Raw genomic sequence first — 18,266 nt, 5'->3', positions numbered from 1 at the left:
AGCCGAAGACGGACCAATGGAGGGACGCCATCAAGGCCCGTCGGGCTCAACTCACCACCGAGGAGCGGTTGGATCCGACATGGGCGGTCAACAACAACGACGCCTGGTGGACGACGTACTTCCAGGCGAAGTACGACATCGAGATGCACAGCACCGACAACCTCGTCGGCGGCCCCAACAGCCGGAACAGGGAAGGCCGCGCCCTGTTCTGGGGCGTTCCGGGGCGCACCCTCGAGAACGTCATCCGCGGCCTCCGCAACGGCGCTCCAAGGCTGGAGATGCCGTCGCCGCCGCCGACGTCTCCTCAATGGCAGCCGAGGAGGACGACGTACTCGTCCTCCTCGCACTCTTCTTCCTCGGGACCGGCGCGATCGACGCCGGTCCTCGTCGTACCGGTCGGCGCCCTACACCGTCCCCAAACGGGAGGTCAAGGAGGAGCCGGCGACGCCCGTCAACACGAGGCGTGGCGGTAGCGGCGGCGGGCGGCGAGCAAGGGAGGCGCGGCGGTGCCCTCCTCATCCCGAAGCCGGAGGTGAAGGAGGAGCCGGAGGAAGCGTCGCAGCGGCGCCGCCGGCGGAGTACGAGCGGCGGCAGCGGCTCATCGCCGGCAGCCGACGACCCCAAGGACCGCCCGGGGCTGCGGGCGGCGTTCTTGGCGTCCATGGACGACAAGGACGCTCGGAGGGGCGACCCGGACGCGGCGATCGCCATGTCCATCCGCGACTCCGGCAAGCCGCCGGTGGACCTCACCGACGACGGCGAGGCAGGACCAAGCGGCTTGGTGAAGGACGAGCGCGTCAAGCGGGAGGTCGTCACCGACGAGATGTACAACTTCCAAGCAGATGCTACGACGCCTCCGGCCGCCGCAAGTGGTTCTAGATTAGGTTTAGTTTTAAAGTTAGTCAAATTTCGTTCGAATCTATGTAAGTTTGGACGAATCTAATCGAATCTAGTTAAGTTTAAAATTTGCGAAATTTTGTTTGGGGGACGCGACTGGGGAGCGACGTCCCCCAAATGCGGCACGAACGAAACACGTCCCCCAAACGCTCGATCCGGCGCGGTTTGGGGGACGGTTTGGGGGACGCGACTGGAGATGCTCTGAGGCGTGGTATCGTGAATCTGATTTGCCTACCACTCTGTTACTGCGTCAGCGAGAAGAATTTTAATGTTTCATACGGGCCACGAGTTAGACTTTGTTTGGTGGTCTAGGTTGCATCAGTTGCATCAGTTGGTACCTAAGTGCCGGTTTATTTGGATGACTAAAAAAGAATGTTGTCTGTGCACAGCCAAAGCACATACGTTTGGTTGCCATTTTAAACGCACAGCTTTTGCTTCTTCTCATCATATTTTAATATGGTGGCTTTATCATCACACAACGGTACATAAAGGCACACAGACAATCATAAGCACACTACACATTGAACATAGTACTAAGCATCTAATTTGTAGCGTCGGAGTGGTAAAAAACCTACTTAAACTTAGGGCAGATTCCCCAGAAATGTTCACCAGCCTGAAAAGACCAACATTACAAGCAGGTATTCGCATGTGTTCAACAACCTCTTGAGGCACTCCACGGAGGTCGCCTTCCTGTACAACTAGACCTGGAAGCCGTCGTCCATGGGGGTGAAGACAAGTGTATCGTCGGCTTTAAGCCGAGCCTTACTACCGAACTCGCTCCACCCCTTGATGAAGCCGACTCGCTCAGCCTTGCACTGGAGCTGCACCTAGTCGCCCATGTACAACGTTACCATCATCGGCGACCCATTGTTCTTCAGCTTGTACTTCTTGATGAGGGGCTGCTCCATGATGGGTGGCACGGTCACGGCACGGAGGTCCTTTTTTTTTTTGACAATCAATACCACATATATTCATAATAATAAATAGTACATGGTAGAGATACACAAGCTGTCTCCAGCGATTACAAAATAAAGTCTAAAAGATACTAGCAAATCTTCGAGGTCTTCAAACTCTTTCTTCTTCCAAGACATAATCTTGTACTTTCCTGAAGGCAGCTAAATATTGATAACAAACCATAAACCTGTAAATACCAACGAAGGTTCTCCCATAATTTTAATTTGAGCCGCAATGCCAAGGCTGCATGCACGCACGCAACCATTAAAGTAGTCAATCAACATCGGCAAGAGTACCAACACCAGTATGTCAGGGAATAAAAACCGATCTGCCTTGTCGACGTTGATGGAGAGCCAAGAGTACGAATCACCATTGTCGAGGACGTAGCAATCGGGACAAAAGCTGCGAGGATAATCCTCCTCGCGGCAACCATGAGAAAAGATCCAAGATCGATCCGGCGAAGCAAGATCCGAACACCCATACATAGATAATTGTAATCTTTCAACACCACCATTGACGCCGGGAAGAAGATCTCGTCGTCGAACGAAAGGCCGAAGATCACTTATTGCAGACGATGCCATCTCCATTGCGGGGAAACCAACAAGAAAACGGCGACCAAAACCCTAACATAGACTACTGTAAAGACTACTTTTATTAAAACTCTACGCATAGATCGGGTTCCCCACTCCTCCTGACGCCGGCGAAGCCGGCCGGAGGAGGGGGAACCGATCTATGGAAGAGGCGAAGTGGAGGCGGCTAGGGCTTTTTCTCTCGAGGCGGCGGCTGAAGCCGTTCCGTTCCGTAATAAGCCCACACGGCACGGAGGTCCTAGCTCTCAACCTGCACGAAGATGGCAGGAAACCTTTCCCTGATACCGCGTCCCAGTTGAGCATGACGCCTAGCGTGAACCCTTGGCACGTAAAACTAACGGTAGGCATCCATGAAGGCTTCATTTGGAGTCCCAAAGATGCACCTGGATGGCAATGTCAGCCACATCCCCCATCGGCCCCTCTAAGAAGGATTCCACGTAGCCCCAATTCTGCAAAGCAAAGCAGCAATATGAAAATAAAAAATGAAACAAGACACTTCGCTTCAGGATGCTTCAAGGCCAAGATAACGGCAACTACACTGATTGTCGGTGAAGCACATGGCGAGTATAGATGTTGAAGATCACCGCTGATGAGATCATGATGTCGTCTAGGGTTTAGGGAAAATGCTCCTTGTTGTCGAGGCTACGTCCGTTTCCACGTCCGAAGTGGGACCTCTGCCCTCGCCATTGCAAGGTCAATGCACCTGCTCGTATATCGCAGCGCAAGCTAAATCACTAGGAACTGTATCGACCAAGACAGTCTCCCATGACATCTCAGCAAAGGCAAGATTCAAGTTGTCCAATGCATACCGGTCAGCTGCAGAAAATCAATCTAGGTTGTGTGTTCTGAGTAATCATGTTTGCATTAAAAAAAGATTAAAATTTGTACCAAGTGTCCAACAAACCGTGGGTTGATATCATTGTCAGCTAACTATTGAGCCCAAATTATACAAAAAGATCACATCACTCTATAAGAAAAATACTCTGTCATATATGTTTGTTTAACATATCCTAGACAAGAATTGACTCTACAAATATCTATCAAAAGATATTTGTTAGACAAGTACATCAAGATCTTCTATCAAGGTATCAATACAAACATGAACGCAAACACATATAGAAAGAAATACGTCGTAACAAATAACACTCCAAATGTGATATCCTATTTATTATTTTCCATAGCTCTGGAAGATATTCGACTGAACAAGAAGTATTGATAGCATCGTTTTAAAATTTCAGTAAATACTTGTGCGGCTGAAATAATTTCCTAATGTTGTACTTCTATCTCCAATGATAAAACAAATGCAAAACACTATATGTAATATTGGTGCCATAGTAAATTTCTAAGTGTGTTTAGTGAAGTTTCCTTCTTTTGGGAACTTGAGCTAATTAAATGCAACAAAATTCATGTGATTAGTTTGAAAGTGAACGATACATTGGTATCCTTTTTGTTAGAGGACTTGTAGATCCCACTGAATGGACTAGAAAAATATACTAAAATAGACAATAGTACAAAAGTTTGTTATAAATGTTAGGAAAGTTAGCACTTAGCTTTAGACTTAGGCTAACTTACAGTTAACTTATTACTTAAGCTAACTATTAACAGTTAGACTTTTGCTTTATCCAAACGCTACCTTTGGAGAACCGTTTTTGTGCATGTCCCGAACATGCACAAAACTTGTAACCAACATGTTTGGCATCTGTAGGTATAAATACCCTAGATTCTATGATCAATAAAGCATTAGATTTCTCTCAATCATTCTTTCTCCAACGAGAAACATGAGAGATTGAGAAGAGGAACATAAGAAATATCAGCGAGGAAGCTTAGTGGTCTCCGCCGGCATCTTCGTCACTGGCCCTCCTCGGCTCGCACGGGGGCGAACTCTCACGTCGCACACCCGCGGCAGCGGTCCTCGACCTTGCCCCCATGAGCGCAGAGGCGACGCCAGCCCGACACTGTTCCTCATAAGACGGCCGTGGCCCTCGGCTGGCTGCTCGCGGTGGCATGGCCGCCTAGACGCGGCGAAGGCAGCGACCGACGGCGGCTCCCGTTGGTGCGACCTTCCGTGTGGCTCCCGACGTCGCGGCGATGCCCTCCGGGCTCCGGCCACCAGCCACACCGTAGGCGACGCGCTGCAGCAAAGCCAGTGCGGCGTGAATCCCCCTGGCAACACACGACGCGCTCGTCCTCTTGGCGGCGTCACAAATCGACGTGGCGGAATCCACCTCTCACTCTCCTTCTCCTCAATCGGCTCCACAACGGAATTGTTGCGGCTGCCACAGCGATCGGCCGGATTGTCATCGCACAGCAAAATTGAGAAGAAACCTTATCGCTTTGTTGTATTTGCAACTTAGCCCCTTCTATACTATGTTTTATAAGTGATCCATCAGACTCGTTAGACATAGGGACATAGCAACCGAGTCTTCAGACTTGATATTCGTAGTACATTAACCTTCTGGTTATTATAATTTACATTTTAAACCCACTTTCTTCACAAAAGATGATGAGGTTATTTTAAAAAATGCATAAGAAATAATAAGTATGCATAATTTTACACCATGTAAAATTACCACATGAGGCCCTCACTTCTTTGCAGACACAAGTACTTGTCATGCATCTCATACTATATTTCTCAATAAGTCATGTTACATATTTGCCTCTAGCATTCTTTTTGTAGCATGCAATTCTAGTTAAATCTTTATTTGCAGTTGAAATAGAAAAAATGTAAATATCTCAATAAAATTTGAGATAGAATTGCTAATATAATATGTGATTATCTTAAATTTTATTTGCAAATCGCAAGGTGATGGCATATAAATTGCGGATTATTCATTACTGTGATATGAACATATTTTCCATCTCGACAATAAAAAATTTCTGCAAATGTGCTTTTCCAAATATATTAATATCAAAGTATAACACAATGTAGTAGGATAAGACATCTACTCACATATGACAGACTATGCTTCCTACTACTACGACGGAGTGAGTGGAGATCGTGTTCAACATCCTGACCATCACGGGCGGGCTGATCCCTGGTGACCATGCTCATCGCCAACATCAAGGTGTTCGTGAACGCGACGACGTCCAAGAAGCAGGCGATGCAGAGTCCTGCACATGGACGATCTCGTCCTCGAGAACATGTGCGATCGGGTCAAGGCCCTCATCTACCCCAAGGGCGAGACAGTAAGAGCATCTCCACTGGATTGGCGCTCCCCACGGCGAAATCCGGCGATATTTTCGTTCGGATTGGAGGAACATTTGGTCTGGGTAGGCCCATTTTTCCAGCCGCGAGCCCAAGATGGATGTAACGTATACGGCGAATTCAGACAAAATTTGGCGAGTTCGTTCAAACATAAGCAAACATAAACGAAATTTAATGATATTTAACATATAGAGGCGAGTTCGTACATAAATAGGCCGAATTCGTACATATATTTGAATTCGGCGATTGGCAAACTAAAACCTAAACTAAAAAGCGGCCTCCTACATGCCGAAATGGCGGTAGAAGACCGTGTAGTCGCCGCCGTCGTCGTCGTCGCTCGAGCCGGCGTCGTCCTAGGGCGGCGGCGCCTCGTACAAGCGGCTCGTGCCCTGGCCAGCGTCGCCGGCGCGTGGCGGCGATGGACGGTAGATGTCGTCGTCGCTGCTCTCCTCGAGCTTGACCACCTCCCGCGGCGCAGCGTTCCTACCGGCGGATGGTGCGGCGGCGCGAGCGGCGAATTGACGCGCGGCGGCTAGATCCAGCAGCCGCCGCTGCTGCTCCGCCTCCCCGCGCTCTCAGTCGCGCCTGGACCACTCCAGTGCGGCGTCCTCCGCGCGCTTCGCCTCCTCCAGGTCCTTCAGCGACCTGGCGATCGCCTCCGCCACCGCGGCGTCCTCCGCGCGCTTCGCCTCCTCCTTGGCGAGCTGGTTGGCGGCGGCCGAGGCGACCTCCTTCTTCGCCGACTTCCTCTTCCGCCCGCGATGTGGCGAGGAGGGTTGGTCGCGGATGACGAGGGCGCCGCTGCTGCGCCCCTTGGTCGGCGGTGCAGACGCCGGCTCCTTCTTGACGCGCGCCGGTGTCGACGGAGACGCCGGCTCCTTCTTGACGAAGACCGACGTGGACCCACCGGACCTGGACGCTGACCTTGACCTAGAGGAGGAGGAGGACGGCGCCATCCTCCTCGGCAGCCATGAGCTACCGCGTCGGCGCGACACAGTAGCCGCCTCCGGCGGCGGCATTTGCAGGACGGGGAAATTCCCGCCCTCGATGTGCGCAAGCACATTGGAGAGGGTGCGGTCAGGCGCGCTCCACCACCGGCGGCGGCCGGCGACATTGTTCCTTGCCGGAAGAGGAGGAGGGCCGTCGTAGGCGGCGAGTTCCCGCTCGTACCTGCGCCGAAAGAAGTCGCTCCACGAGTCGTACGCGTCGGGGAAGAAGCACAGCTCGGCGCGCTGCTCGTCGCTGAATGTGGCGAGCACTGCTTCGATCTCGGCGTCCATGGCGGCCCGACCCATTGGTGGTGGCGGGATCGGCACACCGCCCGCGCTAAGTCTCCATCCTCCCGGCGCGTGGAAGTCCGGCGGCGCCGGGTAGCCCGCCGCGTGGAGGAGCCGTTCCTCCCATTGGTGGAGAGAGCGGCGGCCGAAGCCGTTGTTGGCCGCACCGTCGTTCGCCATTGCTGGTTCGTTCGAGTTCAGGGAAGATTTGGGGGAAGGTGAGCGAGGTGAATGCGGGGCAGACGCGGTAGTTCGTCGATATATAGAGGTAGGCGCGCGTGAAACCGAGGCGACGACATTAACTCGCCGCGTGGAAGCTACGCGGCCGGCGAATACTGACCGGCGGCAGGCTTTTACAGCGCGCGGAAGACGATGCGATGAGGACGACGATCGGTGTTTCTCGCCGACAAGTTGGGGCCACCAGACGCTCGGGAAGTTTCCTCGGCGTTTCCCGCGCTTTCGTTTCGTCCGGACTCCCCGAGCGCTCCCCGGGGGCCGGGGATGGTGTGGGCTCGCCGGATGGATGAAGGGCCAAATCCGGATGAAAACGAGAAACCGGAGGCGCAACTGGACCGAATTTCGCCGTCCGGATGACAAAACGAGGTACTGGGGGCCTCGTCGGGGAGACGAGTGGGGATGCTCTAAGCCCATGATTAGTGAGCTGCAGCAGAGTGAGCTTGATCAGTGTCTCAGTGACTAACGAGAGATGTTATTTTTTGAATAATCAGATCGTGCGGGAAGGGGATCCTGTGCAGAGGATGCTGTTCATCGTGCGAGGCCACCTGCAGTGCAGCCAGGAGCTGCGGAACGGGGCGACGAGCTGCTGCACGCTGGGACCCGGCAACTTCACGGGCGACGAGCTGCTGTCGTGGTGCCTGCGGCGCCCGTTCGCGGAGCGTCTGCCGACGTCGTCGTCGATGCTGGTGACGATGGAGAGCACGGAGGTGTTCGGTCTGGAGGCGGCGGACGTGAAGTACGTGACGCAGCACTTCCGGTACACCTTCACCAACGACAAGGTGCGGCGGAGCGCGCGGTACTACTCGCCCGGGTGGCGCAGCTGGGCCGCCGTCGCCGTGCAGCTCGCGTGGCGCAGGTACAAGCACCGCAAGACGCTTGGCGTCGCTGTCCTTCATACGCCCGCGCTGGCCGCTGTCGCGGTGCTCGTCGCTGGGCGAGGAGAAGCTCCGGCTGTACACCGCTATTCTCAGCTGGCCCAAGCCTAACCAGGACGACGACTTCTAGAAGGTAACCTGCACATGATCACGAGCTCTGTCGCGTATCGTGACCGGGACACAGATGATGGTTGATGGATGCTCTTCCTGCTGGCTGCTGCCTGTTGCAGTTGGCTTTGAACAACCGAGATGCAGCCAAACACGATTTCCGATTCAGTTTTCTATGTAAGCGACAATCGATAATTAAACATCCAAGTCGTTGTAGTATAGTGGTAAGTATTCCCGCCTGTCACGCGGGTGACCCGGGTTCGATCCCCGGCAACGGCGAAATTTTATTATTTTCCACGTGGGTCAGCTTCATTTTTGCGTCTTATACTCTTATGTGGATCAGCTTCATTTTTGTGGCGCGTTCAGCCTTATGCTGCGAGCGCAGCATAGCGTTCCTACCAACACATTAATAAAAGTAAGGACAAAAGTTTTCATTGACATGTGGACCCCACTTGCAGGAATCATTTTCCTCAACCTTCAGTCCAATCAGCTCCCCGGCAACCTCCACTCTCCCTCTGCCCAACCGTCCCTAGAGACGAGCAGATCAGACAGGCGTCCTTGAGTACCTTTGCCTGGAGCTGCCCCAGTCAAGGTCGGCACCGAGGGCAACCATAGGCTGCCGTTTGGAGTGGCGCGGGATTCATAAGTTCAGAGTACTAATTTTAGGGATTGACATTTGAGAGTTGGATTTAGTTTTTGCCTATAAGTTCAGGGTTTGTTTTGGATTTTTTTTTCTAAAAGTAAAGCTATAATTCACATGTACATATTGCTTGCTCGGAGTTTTAATATCACTAATATCACGTTATAAGCACCACTAATATCACGTTATATATACTTGCTCGGAGTTTTAATGCTTAATATAAATTTATATTCTAAATGTGCAAGTTCACATTGTATAATAATGTCATGTAAAGTCTTATCCAAGACAACCGTTTTATTAAAATATATGTTCAAGAACTGAGAACATGAATCAACACTTACCACTTGCACTTGATACACTTTTTAAGCTAATAGATGCACTGCATGCTAAATAACATAACGTACCTCTATGTTTTGTGTGTGAATCCCACCTCTTAGCTATTAACTTTTCGGACAGCATTCCCTAAATCCCTCACCAATGAAAAACACTAGACCTATTTTCAAAGGTAAAACAAATCACTAAACTTTTTTTAAGACCGATTCCCAAGCCAAGGTTGTTGCAAGCCGGCTTGGAGGATCATTGCAGCGGTGTAGAATAGTTCTCATGGTCCCAAACATAGTCCAAAGTTTAAAGTTTTGCTGGATACCTTGCCAATACACGGATGCAACCTTTACCGTGTCCCATATATGAAGCAAGCAAGGAACCCCTTGTTATTTGAATATATGCGTTTCTTCAATCCTCATTTCTTGTGCATATGAACCAAAGAATGAGGTCTGAATTCATCTTCTTTTTGTGTACGTCTTGTCTTGAAATTGAGATCTGAAGGAAAAATCCCTCTGTTTTTCCCTTCATCCATTCCTGTGAATCAAAGGAGTGAACTCGAAAATTTGCTAGCTCTCTACTTTTCTTTTGCATTTCTTCCAAATCAAAGGAGCGCTAAGGGACAGTCCAGCAAGGAACGCTCTCTTGTCGCTCTATGCTACATGCTCCCTATAAGAGTTTCCACTACAATTAATTGTCTCTTGACACAGTTAGCACATCTGATTTTCTGCTGAGGGCCACTTTGAAGAAGAAGGACCGATATCTTGCCATCTTATGAGCGATTGGACTGCGTATTTGTAGAACCAGGTATTTTGAATATCCTCTGCGTAATAATTGATCAGATCCTTTTTCTTGGATTGTAGGATTTTTGTAAAATTTCACTCCTTACACGTACGCTTACCATGGCAGTTAGTAATGTAAAATAAGATTTTCAACCGAGTTAGTCAACATTCAAACATGATGCTCTGTCGTGCCACACAACTTCAACACACAGGAAAGCAACAAAAATTAACTCAAAGGATAGATGGACGCCAGTACATCAGCATCTAGTTCATCAGGTGGAGAGGAGATGCCTCTGATGGACAAAAGGCTCTTTAAAGCAGCTACAACCGGTGATACCATGTCAATTTTGGGTGTTCACAAGATGCATCTCTACGTGCCCCTGTAACTTTCATAACGAAATTCAAAATACCCTAAGAGAGACAAAAATGAGAAATCAAACATGAATAGTGTCACATAAAGACAAAAACACAAAATGCCACTATTCACATACAATTTGTCTTTTTTTGTTTCTCTTGGTGTATTTTAAATTTGGTTGTGAAAAATCTAGAGAATGTAAACACATATCTTGTCAACAGCCACAAATTTTTTTCTAAATTTTTCAACACTTAGAATTCAAATTTTATGAAGTGGTATCATGGTATCATGTAAGGGATGGTATCACTAGATATTTTTAGAAAAAAATTTGTGGCTGTTGACAAGATGTGTGTTTACATTCTCTAGATTTTTCACAACCAAATTTAAAATACACCAAGAGAAACAAAAAAGACAAATTATATGTGAATAGTGGCATTTTGTGTTTTTGTCTCTATGTGACACTATTTATGTTTGATTTCTCATTTTTGTTTCTCTTAGGATATTTTGAGTTTAGTTATGAAAGTTATAGGGGCACGTAGAGACGCATCTTGTGAACACCCAAAATTTTGGTTTTAATTTTTTTGACATTTAAAATTTAAATTCTAAAGAGTGGTATCATGGTATCAAATAAGATGTGGTATCACTAGATATGTTCTCCATCTAGTGATACCACATGTTATTTTATACCATGATACCACTTTTTAAAATTTTTGACATTTAAAAATTAAATTTTAAAAAATGGTATCATGGTATCAAATAACATGTGGTATCACTAGATATGTTCTCGTCAAGGCTGCACCGGACAGAAGCATTCTTTTTGGGGAAACTCCGGAGGGGAACACCTGCCTCCACATATTCTCCATCCACGGCCACCACGGATTCTGCAATGATGTGCTGGACCTAGAAGAGTCTCTTCTCGCCGCTGTAAACTTCGACGAGGAGACGCCACTTATCGCAGTGGTGAGAAGCCGTCACCTGTCTTTGGCTTCCCTTTTACTCGGACGCTGCTGTCAGCCAGAGTTCAGGCATGCAATCTTGCAACAAGACATGCATGGATTTACTGCACTACACCATGCTATTCGCAACGGCCACAAGGACCTTGCACTGGAGTTGATAACTGCAGAGCCTGCACTGTCTGAAGTTGTGAGCAAGTGCAATGAGTCACCCATGTTCTTTGCGGTGATGAGAGATTTTACACATGTTTGCGAGAAACGAATGCAAAACCCTTTATGTGCTTATTCCGGAGGACAACATGGATGGAATAGTCTACATGCTGCCGTTAACAACGACAATAAAGGTGCGAGATATATGTAACATATAGAGTGCAAATTATATTTACATGCGAATTGTTACAGTACCATTTCACGCTGCTAACAGTGATTTGTTTTCAGAAATTGCTAAAATAATTATGGAGAAGCGTCCTGAAATGGCCAGAGAAGCTACAACGGGATCTTGTACTCCACTAAGACATGTTGTACTTTATGGCAAGATTGACATGTTACGAGTAATGCTGGAACATGATTCAACTCTAGGGTATGAAATAGACAATCAGGGTATTCCTCTACTCAATGCCGCTGCATTTCGAGGTCAAGTTGCTGCTGCTCAAGAGCTTCTCAAACACTGCCCCGATGCTCCTCCTTACTCCATCAAGCTGTTCAGATTTCAGAATGATCAGGAAGAGTTCGTTGAGTTTGTCCTGAAGACACCACTACTTCGCAAAGTTGTTAACATGCAAACAACAATGGAGCAACCGCTCTTCATAATGCAGTCCATAATTGCAATCCTAGAATAGTTGTTGATTTACTGTCTCATGAGGATATATATGTAACAGTACTGGACAAGTTGGGTTCTCCAGCAGCTTGGCAACTGTGGGATTTCATAGAGAATGCCAAGACATTAAACTGGGTACGTACTCATTCTACAGATAGTATCGATCATGCATATAAACGGTCTTACAGATAAGGAAAAATATTTAACTCGCCCCTCTACTACGAGAGCAAACTAATCATAGAATCGTCTATGATGCAGCATACATAATTTCTTTTAGTCAATGCAACAGAATAGTTGGCTGCTATTAGCTTACGCAAACAAGCAGTAACGACCACTTTTATGATTTGAGTCACACGAATTTCATGCCTACTAATTATTTCTCAAATTGAATCTCTTGTCCATATTATTTATATACCACTTCACATAATTAAAAAACGTTCATTGGTATGCATATTTCTTAGGCGAAGTTAAATACCTGCTTTGCTACAGCTTAGGCACTGAGTAAGAAAAACGGCTCTAGTTTTTCGCCGCACATTTTTTGATAAATAAACAACTACGACCAACACTACTATATTTAAACAGTACAACATCTCTACTGTATTTTTCATACTGTGAGCTTCAGATGGTTTGGACATATCCAACGGAGGCCTCCGGAAGCGCCAGTGCATAGCGGACGGATAAAGCGTGATGAGAATGTTAAGAGGGGTCGTGGTAGACCAAACTTGACATGGGAGGAGTCCGTTAAGAGAGACCTGAAGGTTTGGAATATCGACAAAGATTTAGCCATGGATAGGGGTGCGTGGAAGTTAGCTATCCACGTTCCGGAACCATGACTTGGTTTCGAGATCTTATGGGTTTCAACTCTAGCCTACCCCAACTTGTTTGGGACTGAAAGGCTTGGTTTTTGTTGTTGTTGTTTGTTTGTTGTTGAGCTTCATTGTGCCATATTCCTTTGGATTCATGCAGAATGAAGTGGTCATGCTTATGTCAAAAGCTTATCCACAAGGTGCTTCAGCTCTTCATAATCTTCATATGCAAGCCAAACAACAGATGACTAACACATCAAGGAAGGATGCAAAGTCACTAACTCAAACCTACACAAGCAACACTTCTTTAGTGGCGATTCTCATTGCAACGATCACCTTTGCCGCTGCATTCACCCTGCCTGGAGGGTACAGCAATGATCCTGGAAGCGAGGGACTCCCCATCATGTCTAAGAAGTTCACATTTCAGGCATTCCTGATTTCTGATGTCTTAGCGATGTGTTCTGCTTTTGCTGTGGCCTTCATATGCATCATAGCAAGGTGGGAGGATTATGATTTCTTACTTTACTACAGAACCTTCACTAAGAAGGTAATGTGGTTTGCATATGTGTCGACCACTACGGCCTTTTCAACTGGTTTATACACAGTGCTGGCTCCACGTCTCCACTGGTTGGCTATCGCAATTTGCGTCATGGTAGCTATGTTGCCTATTCTCACTAAGCTATTGGGTGAATGGCCGGTCTTGAAGCTCAGAGTTCGGCTGCGTAAAAGTTTCAACTCGGATCTCCTTGGCATGGTGTGAGTGATCTCATCAGTTTGTCTTAGAGTAGTGATTTCTGATAGTACTTTTCAATGTATCTGTAATAAATATTATCTGGCAATTCATTTTGTATTTTTAATTCATGGACAAAATATGGTGCTACTATTCAATCGCCAACAGTATCTTGAAATATGAGAATTTCCATAGAACCAGTAAAAGAAAGCACCTCAAAATAATATATGACAACTAACTGAAACTATGAATTTCTACAGCTATAAGTTGGGTGCTATTTCAACTGATCGATGTAGAGAAGAACAGCACTAAGCCATGCCATATTTTTGAGCTTACCTAAGATGCGTTTCTATGGTGCAATCAGATCAGCCTGATCTATCAGTAGCACATTCTAATCAGGAAATTCTCTAATGTGGTAAAGCCTGATGAAAGTAATACGTAGTGTACTAAATCAACTAAGGAATGGGAAAAACATGTTTGGGGACGAGAAACAAAGTAAAAAAAATAAAGGCTTGTAAATATACACCCCATCCCCATCTGCAGTTGTTGTTTCCTGTTGCAGTTTGTGTTCTGGTTGCTTTATTGCCCATTCTGACAGCTTGCCTTGAAGCTCAACTTTCAGTTGGCTCAAGCTTACAAGTCCGATGTCCTTGACACGGTCTAAACTAATCAATTTATTTTCTTGTTCTGGTTTCTAGCTATATGTTTTAAATTTATCAGCAATAGACATTATCTGGCTACTTATATTGTATTCATTATTCATCACAATAAAAGCATTGCAATGTTAATTATGTGGCTGGAATATGAAGCATCGGTACCGTCATAAATATCCAAATAATAACTGAAAATGAAATGTAGCAGAAAGGTGATGTCGTAGTTACTGAATAATCCTCCTCGAAATAGGCTTTCGCCCCGCTTTATAGATAAAGCAACCACAACCATACAAGATTCGGGTACAACATCACGACGACACCACACAGAACAACAGTCTGCTGGGGCAACAGCACAACATGCCCAAAAGAACTAGAAAAGCGATACACCCCCAAAGGAAAGGGCCACTCAGAGGCTGGACGACGAAGAAAGGCGACGTGCCGCCGCAAGAAGATCCTCCAGCATGCCGTCCAGGCGCTCCCTGTCTCGCTGCCTACACAGCGGGTACCACTGCTGCAACAAAGCCAAGAAAGAGAATACGGAATCAGAAGCGCGCCGAGGTAAGATACGCTCGATGACCATCTTATTACGCACAGTCCATAGGGTCCAGGTCAAGGCCGCGAACAACAACCAGAAGAGGCGCCTCCTCCTACCGGTGCTGTTCGCATGGGCCTCAATGAACTCACCGAGGGCTGAGGCCTGCCACTCAGGTCCCAGCGCCTCCTGAAGGAAGCTCCAGAGGAAACGGGCTGCGGGGCAAGAGAACATTATGTGGGTCGTCGTCTCCGGGACCGCACATAATGGACAAAGCCCATCGCCCGGCCCGTGTCTCTTCGCCACCTCCACCCCGGAGGGAAGGCGATCCCTAAGCAACTGCCAGAGGAAAATCTTCGTCTTAAGCGGGATGGGCGCTTTAAAGAGAGGGGCCGTCCAGAGCATCGGGGACCTCTAAACAAGGCCCTATAGGCCGTCCGCACGGAGAACGAACCGGAAGGCGTCAAGCGCCAAGAGGGTGAATCTAGTCCTCCAGGCAAAGCGTCCGGGAGGAGGTTCCGCAGCATGGCCAGACTCAGGGCCTCTCCCTGGGTAAGACCGCGACGGAACAGGATATCCCAGCCCCCCTGGGCGGCGTCGGCGACAAGAATAGGGGGGTCGGCGCAAATGGCGAAAAGGTCCGGGAATTCAAGGCAAATGGGGCGGGCGCCCAACCACGGGTCGAGCCAGAACATGGTCCCTCTACCATCGCCTATGGAGAGGGACAGTCCCGCTCTAATCTCGTGCTTAATGTCCTGGAGGGCCCTCCAAAACTGAGATCCCTCCCGACGGTCACAAGCGAGAAGAGGCCGGCTGACAAAGGATTAACTTGTCAATGCCTACAGATTGTAGACTAGGGTTTTGCTAGAAGTAGAGGGCAAGTAGATCTCGAAGGTTTTTAGGCGAAAAGTACTCGACGATTATGAAAACTAGGGTTCTGTTGACAGTAGATTCGATCCTTTCTTTGTCCCTCGACTCCCCCTTATATAGGAGGTGGAGCCGAGGGTTTTCGTTTTGCACAAGTTACAGAGTCCGGGACGGTTTCTAACTCATCCCGCCAGATTACAAATAACACTTCCTATTACAACTCTAATTTTCCTTAATGTATCTTGGGCTCCCGAATCTTCTTATTCTTCGGATAGTGGGCCTTCAGTAAACTCCGGGTACCATCTTCGGCAGGCCCATTTGGGATGCCTATGTCAGTAGCCCCCGAGATTTTGCTTGAATCGTAGAGTCAAGGGAAATCTCGACTTTTTATATTTATTCGAGAACTTTTATTTATACCTCTTCATATAAAACTCTATATTGTACAGGGATAATGGTAGTTGGGGCTAGTTCATCTGACGGATCAGGTACTAGTTAACTGCTCTAGTGGCAATCCGCAAAAACCTACTTCAAGATCACGTCCCTGGACATGATCTCGGGATACTGGTGCAAACTTCGACGGGTGCCGCTTAAGGTCTTACCATTCGTCGAGTCCCAGTCAAATTTATCGGGTACCTAACGCGTCCGTTAGGATTTTTCTTCGTATCTGTTGATACGGATAAAAGTAGCGAGCGCAGTCTTTGGCGATGCCACGCCCAGCAGAACGGATGCGGGGTCTTACCTTCGCAAATTTGCGGCATTCGAGAAATTGATCGCAACTTTGGCGTTCCGAGAATATATTGTCGAGTGCTTTTCGCCTTTGGAATAGCACATTTTATCGAGTCATATTTGATGACTTATTTTGTCTTCCCGATGGGAGTATATGTAGAGTTATCTGTGTAACTCGAAATATACTCACTTCTGTTTCTTTATTTTTGATAAAATTCATCGGGCACGCGAACAGCGTTCCCGATGGGAGTAGCCCCCGAGGCTACATCCAAGAACTTGTGCTTGGGTGTAGGCTCCACAGATTAGTATCCGTTGTCGCTATATTTATAATTTTTCTCGACAATTTTTTATTTATCGGGTGCGCGACCAGCGCTCCCGATGGGAGTAGCCCCCGAGGCTATGAACAAATGCTTGCATTTGGTCATAGGCTCTCGCCATTTCTGTCTTGTCATACTCGAAATTTTCTATTTTTCCAAAGTAGCCCCCGAGCATTTGGGCAAAAACTTGTATTTGATCAAAGGCTCCCGAGATAACCTTGCGTTGTCGATAAACTTTTGAAAACTCGCAGTCGAATTTTTCTTTTATCTTGACGACGTCATTGCTGATGATAACCACGATCTCTATGTTGGAAACTGACCATTACTGCTTGTTTCGCTGCCTTGTGGGTCCCAATTCCTTATCTGACGAACACGTCGTGCAAGTGGGGGACACATGTTCTCCCCTTTTTCTGGCACACGTTCTGTAACCTCGTTAATGTTAAAATACCATTGTGCCCTTGTATCCACGTGGCTATCATCTGCTGCACTTTTTTCTCATCCAACGGTTCCGTCGGTTCACCGCACCTGTATATAAGGTCTTCTTCTTCTTCCTCGAACACTTCCGCTCGCGCCGTCCCCCTGCTTTCCTCTGCAAAATTTCCTTCCGCGCTCCTCATCTCTCAAAGCTCTTCTCTTTGTAGCTACAGCTCTCCACCATTGTTGATGCCACCGCGTCGATTGACCAGGCATAGCACACCTGATTCCTCGATGGCCGCCGCGGATCTGGGAGCTGCGGAGTGGGAGAGGTCCAAGATCACGAACCAGGACCTCAATCTCCTGAAGAAGCTGGGGATCACCAAGAAACCCAAAGCGGTTTGCTTCCCCAGTGAAGAAAGCTACCCAACCCCTCCAATGGGGTATCGGGTAAGTTTTGTTGACCATCTCATCCGCGGTCTTTCCGCCCCCATTCACCCTTTTCTTCGGGGATTACTTTATGTTTATGGTCTCCAACTTCACCACCTCACGCCCAACTCTATCCTTCACATTTCCATCTTTATCACCCTCTGCGAGGCCTTCCTTGGTGTCCAGCCCTAGCCGGGCATTATGGAAGCGCATTTTCTTTTGTCGCCGTAATGGCTCTGCCAATGTCGCCTATAATATAGGCGGCGTTGTTATTTCTGTTCGCTCCTCTGTCAACTACTTCGACGTCAAACTCCACGACTCCGTTCAAGGGTGGCGCAAGAAGTGGTTGTATATTCGTGAAGAAAACCATGGATGCGCCGAAGACAACATTCCTCCTTTTGACGGTGCCGAGAAAATCCTTCGCCGCCGTTCTTGGGACGCGAAGCTTACCGAGGAAGAAAGGACTTCGACAGAGGCCACGATGACTCGTATCCATGAGTTGCAAAATACTCGTGGAAAAGAATTATCAGGCATCCAAATTACGGCGTACTTCCTTAGGACTAGGGTGCGGCCTCTTCGGGCTCGCAAAAACCCTTTCTGGAATTACGCCGGCGATGAAGACGCGGATCGCTCGTCGACGAATTTGGAAGTCAAGGATTTGGATAGACTTATCCGTAGGATTTCATCTCTCAAGAAGAAAGACTCCATCCCTTCCACTTGTCGCGTAAAACCATACAGCGCCGCCCATGCGCTTCCCAAGGTAAACATTGTCGTGTTATTT

The 18,266-nt window shown here is 47.9% G+C and overlaps 1 non-coding gene and 2 pseudogenes across 1 annotated transcript; all 3 read left to right on the top strand.

The window, feature by feature from the left end:
* Nucleotides 1-5,558: 5,558 nt before the first annotated feature.
* LOC124648520 lies at nt 5,559-8,165 on the top strand (annotated as a pseudogene).
* Nucleotides 8,166-8,350: 185 nt separating this feature from the next.
* On the top strand, nt 8,351-8,422 carry TRNAD-GUC. The gene has a single exon. It is a non-coding gene; the product is annotated as a tRNA-Asp (tRNA).
* Nucleotides 8,423-10,128: 1,706 nt separating this feature from the next.
* LOC124648519 lies at nt 10,129-13,577 on the top strand (annotated as a pseudogene).
* Nucleotides 13,578-18,266: the final 4,689 nt, after the last annotated feature.

This window comes from Lolium rigidum, chromosome 4, assembly GCF_022539505.1.
Source record: "Lolium rigidum isolate FL_2022 chromosome 4, APGP_CSIRO_Lrig_0.1, whole genome shotgun sequence".
NCBI lineage: Eukaryota > Viridiplantae > Streptophyta > Magnoliopsida > Poales > Poaceae > Lolium > Lolium rigidum.
Note: the sequence above shows the minus strand (reverse complement) of the source record. Positions and strands in the feature narration are given on the sequence as shown.